General features: G+C 37.1%; 1 non-coding gene across 1 annotated transcript; it reads left to right on the top strand.

The window, feature by feature from the left end:
• Positions 1-12,471: 12,471 nt before the first annotated feature.
• LOC119035366 (small nucleolar RNA SNORA70) lies at positions 12,472-12,607 on the top strand. The gene has a single exon (XR_005079778.2). It is a non-coding gene; the product is annotated as a small nucleolar RNA SNORA70 (small nucleolar RNA).
• The last annotated feature ends 495 nt before the right edge of the window (positions 12,608-13,102 follow it).

Genomic DNA, 13,102 nt, shown 5'->3' with positions numbered 1-13,102 from the left:
AGTAGGAGAGAGCCTACTTTAAGTAAGAGGTCAGGGAAGATCCTCTGACATTTCAGCAAAAGAGCTGGGCTGAGGGTAAGATGGAGCCAGCAATGAAGAGAGTGTTCCTGGCTTGGGGAGAGTGTTCCTGGCAGAGGCAAAGCCGGGACAGATGCTTCCAAATAGAATAATGTTGGCACAGTGAAAGATCAGAAAGAAAACCGATAAAGCTTGTTGGTGAACAGAGAGTAAGTACTAGGTCTGTTTTCAGAAGTGAAGGCAGAGGCCAAATCACATAGGACCTTAACATATTTAGAAATTGTACTGATTGCAGTGGGAAGCTGTTGGAGTGTTTTTAAGCAGGATATCATTGTTTTAAAGTGATTGTTTTGATTTCAGTTTGGAAAATAGTTCTGTGGAGCAACAGTAGAAGCAGAAATATCAATTAGGAAACTTGTTGGTTATCCATGTGGGAGGTCATTGTTACTTGAAACATGGAGATGGTAATAAAAATGCAGAGAGGTGGGTGGATTTGGAGTTAAAACCAACAGGGTATTGACAGATTTGATAGGGTTCAGGGAAAGAAAACAAAGACAACTCCCTTAGTTTTTTGACTTTGGGCACTGACCAAATGATAGTGCAATTTGACATGGGAAGGAACAGAGTAGAGGTAGAGTAGAGAGCAGAACTGCAGGCGGGAGAATTAGAGGTCTGTTTTAGGCATGTTGTAATGGCTGTGGACATCCAATAAACACAATATAATGTGTTTATTAGTGTTCTGATAGGCGTATGTTCATAGTTTTTATATTCGAAGTCTTTTGGAGGGGAATAGAACTCAGAAATACTTTTTTGTAGTTCTTTTTTCTGTATTCCCTTAACATCAATGTATGTTCCTCTGATGTGGCAGTAATTATGCTGTTCTCTTAATTTCTGACTTATTTGTTCTGGACTTCACTAGATTTATTGAGGGTTGAAATTACAGCTTTTATTTGTTTTCCATATTTCTATCACCAGAATCTAATATTGGTTCATTATTATTCTAGCTATTTATACATTTGTTTGATAATTGAATAAGTGTGACTCTTCCAGTCTGACTCTTCCTGTTGAGTATGAACTGAAACAGTGATAGGGATGGAAGAAGTACATTTGAGAGAGTTTTTAGGGAAAAGATCAGTAGGACTTGATGGCCAATTAGTAAGTTGAGTCAGTGAGAAGAATGAGTAATAATAACAATTGTTAATAATAAAAATATATATAGCACTTATTTTTGCCAGGCACTTTTCTAAGTGCTTTATGTATATTAACTCATTTAATCCTCACAGTAGCTCTTTGAGGCAAGTACTGTTATCATTCCTATTTTATAGATGAAGCCATGGCCAGAGAAATAACTTGCCTATAGTCATGCGGCTAAGAAGCCACAGAACTAGCACAATTAGCATCAGACTAGCTGTCTGATGCTAGTGAACATGCTCTTAACCACAATGCTATGTTACTTCTCACAGGAGAATGATTGTGATTCTAGCTTGGGTGTTCATGATAACAATTTACTGCTTGCACAGTACTTATACTTGCATTCTCTGAGATTTGTACAGGAATATGAGTTCCATTCATAGTTCCATTTAGAGATCACGGGAATTTGGAAGATATTCTGGTGGCAGGCTAGGCATGGGCATTTCAGGTATATTGATTCCCCTTTTTTTTTGCCTCTGAAGCTAGAACAAGGAAAGTAGCAACATTAATATGATTACTCAAAATTGTCAGGTAATCTCTTGGCTTCTTCCTACTTTTAATTTCTAGATTAGTTTGATAGAAAATTTAATAGAATCCCCTCTTGACTATTGAGTTTACCAAAGAGAAGAAGGAACACTCAGTTTTATCTGCGTGTTCACTAGTATATTGCCTCTTTATCAACCTCTAGAAATTTTTATGACTTCTTATTATACAAATGACTCTGCAGATTGGGAGGAATACAGAGAGCTCTAGGATTTTTGCTTGTTCTTAATATTTTAATACCTTATGAAGAAGATATACTGTAACCAATATATACCAAAGTCTTATTGAAGAAGTGATCACTAGTCAATGGAGAAGACAGAGAAAACGTCCTAGAGAATATGAAATTTAAGCTGAACCTTACAAGTGTCTTTGGTTAAATGGAGAGAAGGGTGAGGGCAAGGCTTATGAATAAAAGATAACATGTTTTTGAATGTATAAAGAATATGTGGAGTAGTTTGGAACAGTTTGTCTTTAATAGAGAAATTCTTGGAGGTGTTAATTAGGAGATAAATTTGGAGATGTGGGAAGGGACCAAATTATGAGGAACTTTGCATGCTAGGCAGGTTTAGACTTTATTTAATTCCCCTGAATTAGTTTGGGCTGGGACCTATTTTAAAAAAAGAAGATGAAGAGTAAATATTAATTTAGTGCTTTAATGTTTTTTTATGGGTCTGCTCTCTGTACTAGCAAAATAAGGATCACTGAGCAGCTTTTTAGAATAAAAATTTGCATTTTAACAAGGCTCCTAAGTGGCTTATATATTCACTAAAAATTGAAAATTATTGCTATAGTAAGGAGTCATTTAAATTCGTTATTCTAAGTCAAATGTTTATAAGAAGGAACATATTTTTCAACAGAAACTGTGTAAGAAACAGTAGTTAGGATGGCCTACCCTGTAAAGGCCATCATTCATTATTAGAAATACTCTGTGGGATCTAATGCTTAAGTTCTAAGTGAGTCAGTAACTGCTGGGATGAAGAATAGAAAAGTAGACTTGTGTCTTGTTCAGGGCAGGATAAAAGGAAAGATAGATCTGTCACATTGCTAAGTACTGGATTAGACAGGGTGTGACACAGGTCAGGGACTGGGGAACCCTGATCCTATAGTTTCCCGAGCACTAGATTTTGGAGAATAACAGTTGTGTTGGCAGGAAAGATCTAGGATACTTTGGCATATTCTCTTCCTTAGCATAAGGGCAGCCTTGATTCAGGGAAAGAACACTTAGTTCCCTAAATTACACAATTTCTGAGATACATTGTCAAGTACAAAAATAATGTGGAGTAATATATACAGTATGTTTAAGTGAAATATCTTGTTGTTTTGCACATGTACAAATAATATGTGGGAAAAGTCCTAGAAGTGGAATTACTTGTATAGAAGCTCTGTGTATTTGTAATGTCACTAGATTTTATATAATTGTTCTCCATAAATACTATGTCAATTTACATTGCCACCAGTGATATATAAGAATGCTAAGTAATATATCCAACTATTTATCCTTGCCAATGTGACAGTTTAAAAGTGGTATCCAGTGTTGTTTTAATTTGTATTCCTCTAAATGGTGAGATTGAATATCTTTAAATCTATTTAAAAGCCATGTATGTAAAATAACCATATTCATTGCCAGTTTTTCTACTAGGGTGTTTCTTTTTCTTTTTTATTTATAGGAGTTGTACATTAAAGAGGTCAGCCTTTTGTGATATGGATAGCAGACCTTTTTACTAATATACAAAAGCAACAATAAACAGGTAGCTAGTGGTTACTATATTGGAAAATACAGGCCTAGAGGTAGACTGCTTAATTTGCTGTTGATCCAGTATTTCCTTAGAATAGTAATTACCAAGGGGATAGGATGGGCTATGTGTTTTTTGAAAAGCAGCATGTTCAGTGTTGTAGTTTTATATTTAGAAAACACAGAAAAAGTAAAATTTTAAGAAAGTAAAACTTGCTGAATTCCTCTTTGCTAGTGTGACAAGGTTAAAAACAATTGAAAATGTGCCTAAAAATGTTGTTAATTTTCAGGTTTTTTTAGAGAGAGAAAGAAACATCATTTTGTTGTTTCAATTATTTATTCATTCATTGGTTGCTTCTTGTATGTGCCCTGACCAGGGACCAAAACTCACAAACTTGGCTTGTAGGGATTGAGCTCCCTGGCCAGGGCATAATTTTTAAATTTATTGATTGTTGTGAGAAATCACAAAGCTGTTTTAAACTGAATGCCTTGGTATTATTCCCATTCTTTCCCTTAGGTTACCACCAAAGAACATGATTTTGGTCTAGGGGCTCCATTTTCTGAAGCTGAAAAATACCAGAATACTCTTCAGCTAAAACAAGAAGTGAGAAATCAAGATAAATTCATCTCTACACTGAAATTACAGGTTACATTTAATTTACATATGTATTTCCCTGAATTAATTTGGGCTGGGTCTATTTTAAAATGAGAAGATGGAGAATAAATATTAATTAAGTGCAAATTTTATGGATTTTTTTATGGGTCTAAAGTCATTTCATTTTCATCTTAACCATTTTAATACACATAGATGAAGAGTCAGTGAGTGCAAACTATGTGCCAGATGTTGTATTAGATGCTTTCAAGTACATAATCTTACTTCATCCCAATCTTGTGAAATAGTGATGTTACTTCTATTTTATAGACATGGAAGCTGAAGTTCCAAGAGGTTAAAGTATTATGATACTGGATTAGCAAGTGACAAAGCTAGGATTCCTCTGAAATCCCAAGTTAGCTAGGATTTTAACCCAATTCTCTGAACGTCAAGTTCAGTACTTTTTCTCTTTTCCTTGTGCCTCATACATGGTATAGCTGATTAATAAAGGTCATTAAAAGAAACTGCCTTTCTAGTAAGAGGGAATAGGTTTACTTTTCCCTATTCCTCCTACTAAGGATAGCTAAAACCTTGAACATTATGTACAAAGCAAACATAGAACACTGCAAGGTGAAACAGTGGCTATGGACCTCAACACACAATGAATGACATGTTAGTGAGTTCCTGGATTTTCTTTTTGTTTCATATGTTGCAGACGGTGTGGGAAAAACTGGCACTCAGAAACAACAATGGGTACAGACAAAAAGATCTCAGGCCATCTCTCTCCAACAAAAGGACTAGGAAAGGGACAACCTAGCAAGGCAGACTACTTTTGGATGACAACCACCTGCTCTAAGCAACACAGTAGAAAAAACTTTAGCCCATTCTTGCCAGTAAAGGCTAACTAAAGAGCCTAAATTTCTTCCCTAACCAGGCTATAACAAGAAGCCCCAGCTGAGTCTCATATTACCCTCCCCACAACTGTCATGTGAAGTTCCCCATTTCAACAAGGTGGTGTCAAAGAGGAAGGTTGAGTTGGAAACCAAGGCTTACGTGCCCACAATGTAGTAAGGGAAGTTCCCAACTCTATAGTGTCAGTGAGAAACCATATAGGAAGCTTGCACATCTAGCCCCACCTGCTGGTAAGAGGTGCCCCCTTTCCTCATTGCTGGAGTGGTGTCAGAGGAAACATAATGCAGAGTTAGGGCTTTTGCCATGACCTGGCATTAACAAGCATTAACAAGTCCACCCACCCATAGTAGCAGTGGAGGACACGTGAGAGTAGTAATGAGGCACCTCTTTTCTTCCTAGCTATTGTGGTGTCAGCAGAGGCTTAGTGAGGAGCCTGAACTTCCATCCTGCCTAGCAGTAACAAGGAGCCTCACCTTTTTCAGGTGTCCATGGAAACCTCAGGTAGAAATTGGACTTTATCCCACTTAGTAGGAACAAGGGAGTGTCCCTCTTTTCTAGTTGGAGCAGTCACAGGAAGCCTCCTAAACCACCAGAGCCACAGTCCTAGAATACGAGGTTACAATTTTTAAAAAGTATCACTCCTCATTCCAAGAATCGGGAAGATCTCAATTTCAGTGAGAAAAGACAATCAAGGTATCAGCCATCTTATAAATACTTCAGCAAGCAATTTTGGGCCTACCTGAGACACACACAGCATAGAAAATCTCAGCAAAGAAATAAAAGATACAAAGAAGAACCAAGTAGAAATTTTGGAAGCGACCAAGTTGTTTTTCAATAAGTGAATGGGTAAATTGTGGAGCGTCAATACAATGGAATTATAAAAATAAACGAGTTATCAAGACCCCCAAAAATATGAGCGGAAGCTTGAAAGCATATCACTAGGTGAAAAAAAAGCCAATCTGAAGATGTTACATACACTATGATTCCAACTAGATGATCTGGAAAAGACAAAACATAGAGACCTAAGAAAAATCACTGGTTGCCAGAATGTGGAGGGAGGGAGAGATGTGGAGTGGAGCACATGTGATTTTTAGGGCAATAAAGCTATTCCATAGGATACAATAATGATGGATACATGTCATTATACATTTGTCAACCCATACAATCTAAGCCCAAAAAATGAACCATAAACTATGGACTTCAGTTAATAATGTTTTATCAATACTGATGTATCTATTGTAACTGCACTATTACAAGATGTAAATAAGAGGGGAAACAGTGTGTGTGTGTGTGTGTGTGTGTGTGTGTGTTTGGGGGTAGGAGAAAAAGTATATAGGAAATCTTTATAGTCCCTCATCAATTTTTCTACATATCTAAAACTGCTCTAAAAAAGTAAAGATTATTAAAAATGCATAGGATCCCTGGCCAGGTGGCCCAGTTGATTGGAGCATTTCCTATACAGCAAAAGTTTGTGGGTTTAATCTCCTGTTCACATGCCTAGGTTGCATGTTTGATCCCTGATTGGGGTGCATATGGAAGGCAACTGATGTTTCTTACATTGTGTCTGTCTGTTTTTCTCTTTCTCAATCCCTCCCTTTTTCTCTAAAATCAATGGAGCATTCATTTCCCAGGGCAAAGATTAAAAAAATGCATAGGAGAAAATGTTCCCAAATCATATATCTGATAAAAGATTCATATCCAGAATATATAGAGAACTACTACAATTCAATAACAATAAAAAAAACAATTCAAAACTGGGCAAAGGACTTGAATAGATATTTCTCCAAAGAAGATATACACATGCCAATAAACATGTGAATAGATGCTCAACATCACTAATCACTAAGGAAATGCAAGTTAAAACCACTTCACACCCATTAGGATAGCTGTTGTCAAAAGAAAGAAAATATCTGCGCATGAGTGTTCATAGCAGAATTACACAATAGCAAAAAGTATAAACAACCCAGATGTTCATCAACAGATGAATGGATAAATAAAATGTGTTATGTACATACAAAGGAATAGTATTCAGCTTTTAAAAAGAATAAAATTCTGATACAGTGCTGTAACATGGATGAGCCTTCAAAACATGCTAAGGGAAATAAGGCACAGAAGGACAAATGTTTTGTGATTGCACTTAACATGAGGTACCTAGAAAAGGAAAATTCATAGAGAGGTTTTTTTTTAAGGGGTACAGAGTTTTCTATTGGGATGATGAAAATGTTCTGAAAGTGGATATAGAATGGTTGCACAACTTTGTGAATATCCTTAATACCACTTAATTGTACTCATAAAAATGGCCATAACCGCAAATTTTGTAGTATGTGTGTTTCATTACAACAAAAAAATACAGTAACTGAAATTAAAAACTCAGTGTTCTCAAGCAACAAAATATATAGAAGAAAGGAATGAATCAGTGAACCTGAGAATAGAAAAATAGAAATTACCTGAACAACAGAAAGAAAATAGATGGAAAAAAATGAACAGAGGCTCAGAACAGGTGGAACCATAACAAGAGATAAAACATTTGGATCATTGTGGCCCCAGCAAGATAGGTAGGAAAGGGTGAAGCTGAAAAGGTATTTGAAGGAATAATGGCTAAACATTCCCCAAATTTGGCAAGAGACATAAGACATTAAAGAAGGTAAGTGAATGCCTACCTGGAGTCTCCCAAAGATATGCATGGCCAAGACACTTTAAACTCGTGAATATTAAAGATACAAAAGAATTCCTGAAGAAACCAGAGACATAGTTCATTATGTAGAGGAGAACACCAATTCAAATGACATCAGATCTGAAAATATGGGGTCAAAAGGAAGTGGCACAACATTTTTCAAGTATTGGAAGAAAAATGTCACCCCAGTATTCTGTATCCACAAAAGTATCCTTTAAAATGGAAGGGAAAATCAAGACATTCCCAGATGAAGAAAGCTAATAGAATTTGTTCCCAGAAAAGCTACTCTAAAAGAATAGCAAAAGGAATCTCTCTAGGAAGAAAGTGTTAAGAGGAGTGTTGGAGGACTAGGAAGGAAGAACAATATTTAGAGCAGAAATATGAGTAAATGCAATAGATTCTTTTTCTAGTTATCTAAATTATGTTTGTCAAATGTAGTTCTCCATGCATGTAGGGGAAATATTTAAGACATTTTATGAATTGAGGAGAGTAAAGGGAGCATTTGAACTGGTAAAATGTAAGCTGTAACAAGTTATGATTATATAATGTAACATCTAAAAAGCCATGCAAAGAGATATACTCAACAACACTGTAGATAAGTCAAAATGGAATTCTAAAAAATGTTCAAGTAATCCACAGGAAAGCAGCAAAAACAAAACACAAATGTGGGACTTCTGGCTGAGATGGAGGTATAGGTGGAAACATTGTGCCTTCTTGTACAACCAAGTTTAAAGACAACAAAGTTTTAGTAACAAAAACTCAACCACAACTCCACTGCTACGATTATATCCTAAGAATCCTAGAACATCAATTTCAAACAACCTATGCACCACAATGTTCATAGCAGCACAATTTACAATAGCCAAGAGATGGAAGCAGCCTAGGTGCCCATCAGTAAACGAATGGATCAAAAAAATTGTGGTACATATACACAATGGAATTCTATGCAGCAGAGAGAAAGAAGGAGCTACTACCCTTTGCAACAACATGGATGGAACTGGAAAGCATTATGCTGAGTGAAATAGACCAGGTGTTGAAAGACAAATACCATATGATCTCACCTTTAACAGGAAGTTAAACAACAAAACAAACAAGCAAGCAGAATAAAAACAAAGACACTGAAATAGAGAACAAGGGGACAGTGACCAGAGGGGAGAGGGAAGGGAATTTAAGGGGGGAAAAGGGAAGGGATTTGGAGGAACAAGTATGAAGGACACAGGGATGAAGACTAGGGGGGGAGGAAATGGGAGGGAGGTGGGGAGCATGGGGTGGGAGGGCTGGGATGGGAGAAATAGACAAAAAACTGTACTTGAAAAATAACTTAAAAAAAAAAAAACCGCAACCAAAACAAAATTGAACTATACAGAAGTCCGACAACAACAAACCATTCAGCCAGACCGATAAACCAGGTGAAGGAGTGAGCAGTGAGATGGACTGGGCAGGCCCCAGTGCCAGGAAGCAGCAGAGGGGACAGCTATTGCCCCTCTTTGACCCTGCCCCCCCCATACAATGTCACAACCCAGCTACTGAGTTGCCCCGCCCTGGTGAACACCTAGGGCTCTGCCCCTCATAGGTGTAACAGGCACAAACAGATAAAAACATTATGGCTTAAGAAGAACTCGAAGCCCCAGAGCCAATAACTCTAAGCGACCAAGAGATAGCTAAACGTTCAGATGCACAGTTCAAAACACTGGTGATCAGGATGCTCACAGAACTGGTTGATTTTAGTCACAAATTAGAGAAACAAATGAAAGCTAAACTAATTGAAATGAAGGGAAATGCACAGGAAACCAACAGTGATGGAAAGGAAACTGGGACTCAAATCAAGGGAGTGGACCAGAAGGAAGAAAAAATGACCAAACAGAAAAGGATAGCCCTGGCTGGTGTAGCTCAGTGAATTGAGCACGGACTTGTTAAGCAAAGGGTCACTGGTTCAATTCCCAGTCAGGGCACATGCCTGGGTTGCAGGCCAGGTCCCCAGTAGGGGACACATGAGAGGCAACCACACATTGATGTTTCTCTCCCACTCTTTCTCCTTCCCTTCCACTCTCTGTAAAAATAAATAAATAAATAAATAAATAAATAAATAAATAATATTTTTTAAAAAAAGGATGAAGAAACAAGAATTCAAAAAAAAAAAAAGAGAGGCTTAGGAATCTCCAGGACATCTTTAAATGTTCCGACATTAGAATTTTAGGGGTACCAGAAGGGGAAGAGGAAGAGCCATGAGTGGAAAACTTATTTGAACAAATAATAAAGGAGAACTTCCCCAATCTGGCAAAGGAAATAGACTTCCAGGAAATCCAGGAAGCTCAGAGAGTCCCAAAGAAGTTGGACCCAAGAAGGAACACACCAAGGCACATCATCATTACATTAGCCAAGATTAAAATGAACGAGAGAATCCTAGAAGCAGCAAGAGCTAAGGGGACAGTCACCTACAAAGGAGCTCCCATCAGACTGTCAGCTGATTTCTCAAAAGAGACCTTGCCTATAGGCAAGAAGGGGCTGGAAAGAAGTATTCCAAGTCATGAAATCCAAAGACCTACATCCAAGATTGCTCTATCCAGCAAAACTTTCATTTAGAATGGAAGGACAGATAAAGTGCTTCTCAGATAAGATCAAATTCAAGGAGTTCATCATCACCAAGCCCTTATTATATGAAATGTTAAAGGGACTTATCTAAGAAAAAGAAGTTAAAGAAACATGAACAGTGAAGGACAGCAAACACAGTTATTAACAACCACACCTAAAACAAAAGCAGTCTAAGAGGACAGCTAGATCAGGAGCAAAACCATAGAAATGAAGATCACATGGAGGGTTAGCAACAGGGGAGTGGGAGAAGGAGAAGGGGGGAGAAGGTACAGAAAATAAGTAGCATAGATGGTAGGTATAAAATAGACAGGGGAGAGGGCAAGAATAGTATGGGAAATATAGAATCTAAAGAACTTGAGACATGTGGACATAAACTAAAGGGGGGAATGGTGGGGGAGGGGTGCGCAGGGTGGAGGGGAATGAAGGGGGGAATAGGACACCTGTAATGGCATAATCAATAAAATATATTTTTAAAAAAGTGAACAAAAGAGTCACCTTGCATCACAAAAGTAATTACATTAAATATAGTCTAAATATATCCATTTAAAAGATGGAAATTTGCAGAGTGGATTGAAAAAGCATCACCTAGGTTTATGCTATTTATAAGAAATTTCCTTTCAGTACAATAATATAGCTAGGTTGAAAGGTCATAAGGTACACAGATCTGAAATGAAGTAACTGTCCCTATTTGTAGATGACATGTTCTTCTATTTAGGAAATCTCATAAAATCTACAATACAAAAACTAGAACTAGTAAATTACTTCAGCAAGGGCAGAATACAAGACAAACATATTAGTTATATTTCTGTATATTAGTAATCAACTATTACTCAAATAGAAAGTGGAAATGTTACATATAAATGTAATAAGATAAGTATGAGTTCATATTCTGAAAATACAAAATTCTAATGAAATCAAAGATTTAAACCAGTGGAAAGGCATGATCATGGATTGGAAGCCTCAGTATAGTAAAGATGTCAATTCTGTCCAAATCAATATACAGATTTAATGCGTTGCCCATCAAAATCCCAGAAAAAGCAATTTGAAAAAGAATGAAGTAGAGTCATTCTTGATTCCAAAAAAATTATTATGGTATTGCAAGAGATATAGACATATATGAATAATACAGAATAGAGAATCCAGAAATAGCCTACACAAGCACAGCCAAATTATTTTTGACAGGTGTAAATGCAGTTTGATTAGGGCAGACAGTTTTCAACAAATGCTGCTGGGGCAATTGGATATCTTTTAGGGGAAGAAAATGAACCTAGTTCTAAACTTCATGCCTTAAACAAAAATTAACTCCAAATGGGTCATAGAATTAAGTATAAAATGTAAAACCAAGTAGAAGATAACAGGAAAAAATATTCAGGACATTCAGGACCTTGGGCTTGCTGAAGAATTCTTAGAAATGACAACAAAAGCATGAGTCATAAAAATAATTAATTTTGACTTCATAATATTTAAGTCTTTTGCTCTATGAAAGACCCTGTTAATAGAATGAAAATAACAAGCTACAAACCATATTCTGCCAAAGGAATCATACCTGGAACACATGAAAAACTCATCAAACCTGAATAGTAAAAAGCAAATAATAGAATATGAGCAAGAGACATGAAGAGGTAGTTTGCAGAAGGATATATGATTGACAAACATAAAAAGATGTTTAGCCATTCTGAACATCAGGGAAATGCAAATTAAGATCATGAGATAATGCAAACCTATAAAAATAGCTAAAATTAAAAATAGTGACAATACCAAATGCTGGCAAAGATGTGGAGAAACTGAATCATTCATACATTTTTGGTGGGACTGAGAAATGGTGCAGCCACTCTGGAAAAATATTTTAGTTCTTACAAAGGTAAATGTACATTTACCATACAAGAACTTATGTCCACTCAGGAACCTGTATACATTGTTCATAGCAGCTGTATTTGTTATAGCCAAAGACTAGAAGCAACTAAAGTTTCTCTTAATTGGTAAACAAACAAACTGATAATCCTTACCATGGAATGAATATTACTCAGCAATAAGAAGGAATCAACTATTTATTGATCCAAGTTGTTAACTTGGTTAGATCTAAAGAGCACTGGGCTGAGGGAAAAAGCCAATAGCCAAAGATCACATACTATGATCTGTATCACATGGTTTAATTTATATAATGTTCTCAAAATGACACAATTAGAGAGATTAATGGTTGCTAAGAGTTAGGGTAGTCTATAGTTAGGCTGACCATGCTCTTTTCCCCAATGGGAGCCCAGCGTACAATGGCCGCAAACAGCGGCATCCTCCTCAGTAGTGTATGTAGCCTGTTGCTTGTATGGGTTTGCCCTGAAGGACTTTGGAGACAGCCCATTCCAGTGAACATTCATTTCTGATCTCATGCTATTCCCAATCTATATGGGTGCTTTTGGAAAGCCCCAGGGCCCAGTGGCCAGGGTCCATATTGGCCAAGTCATTGTGTCCATCCACACCAAGTTGCAGAACAAAGAGCATGTGAATGAGTCCCCACACAGGGCCAAGTTCAAGTTACCTGGCTGCCAGAAGATCCTCATCTCCAAGAAGTGGGGCTTTACTAAGTTTAATGTAGATGAATATGAAGGTATGGTGGCTGAAAAACAGCTAATCTCAAATGACTGGGATCAAATATATCCATAATCATGGCCCCCTGGACAAATAGTGGGCTCTCTCTGTACTTGATAATGTTAGCACTGCCCCCTCTTTACTTATACCCACCAATAAATCCAATGCCCTGCACCCTAAAAAAGTTACATATTGGGAGGGGGAGGATGTGACTATAAAGGGGTAACAGGAGGGCAGTCTTTGTGGTGATGGAATAGTTCTGTGT

The sequence above is a fragment of the Artibeus jamaicensis genome, unplaced genomic scaffold (assembly GCF_021234435.1).
Source record: "Artibeus jamaicensis isolate MK-2021 breed Jamaican fruit bat unplaced genomic scaffold, CSHL_Jam_final contig_384, whole genome shotgun sequence".
Taxonomy (NCBI): Eukaryota; Metazoa; Chordata; class Mammalia; order Chiroptera; family Phyllostomidae; genus Artibeus; species Artibeus jamaicensis.
The sequence above is the reverse complement of the archived record's forward strand: the minus strand, read 5'-3'. Positions and strand labels throughout refer to the sequence as shown.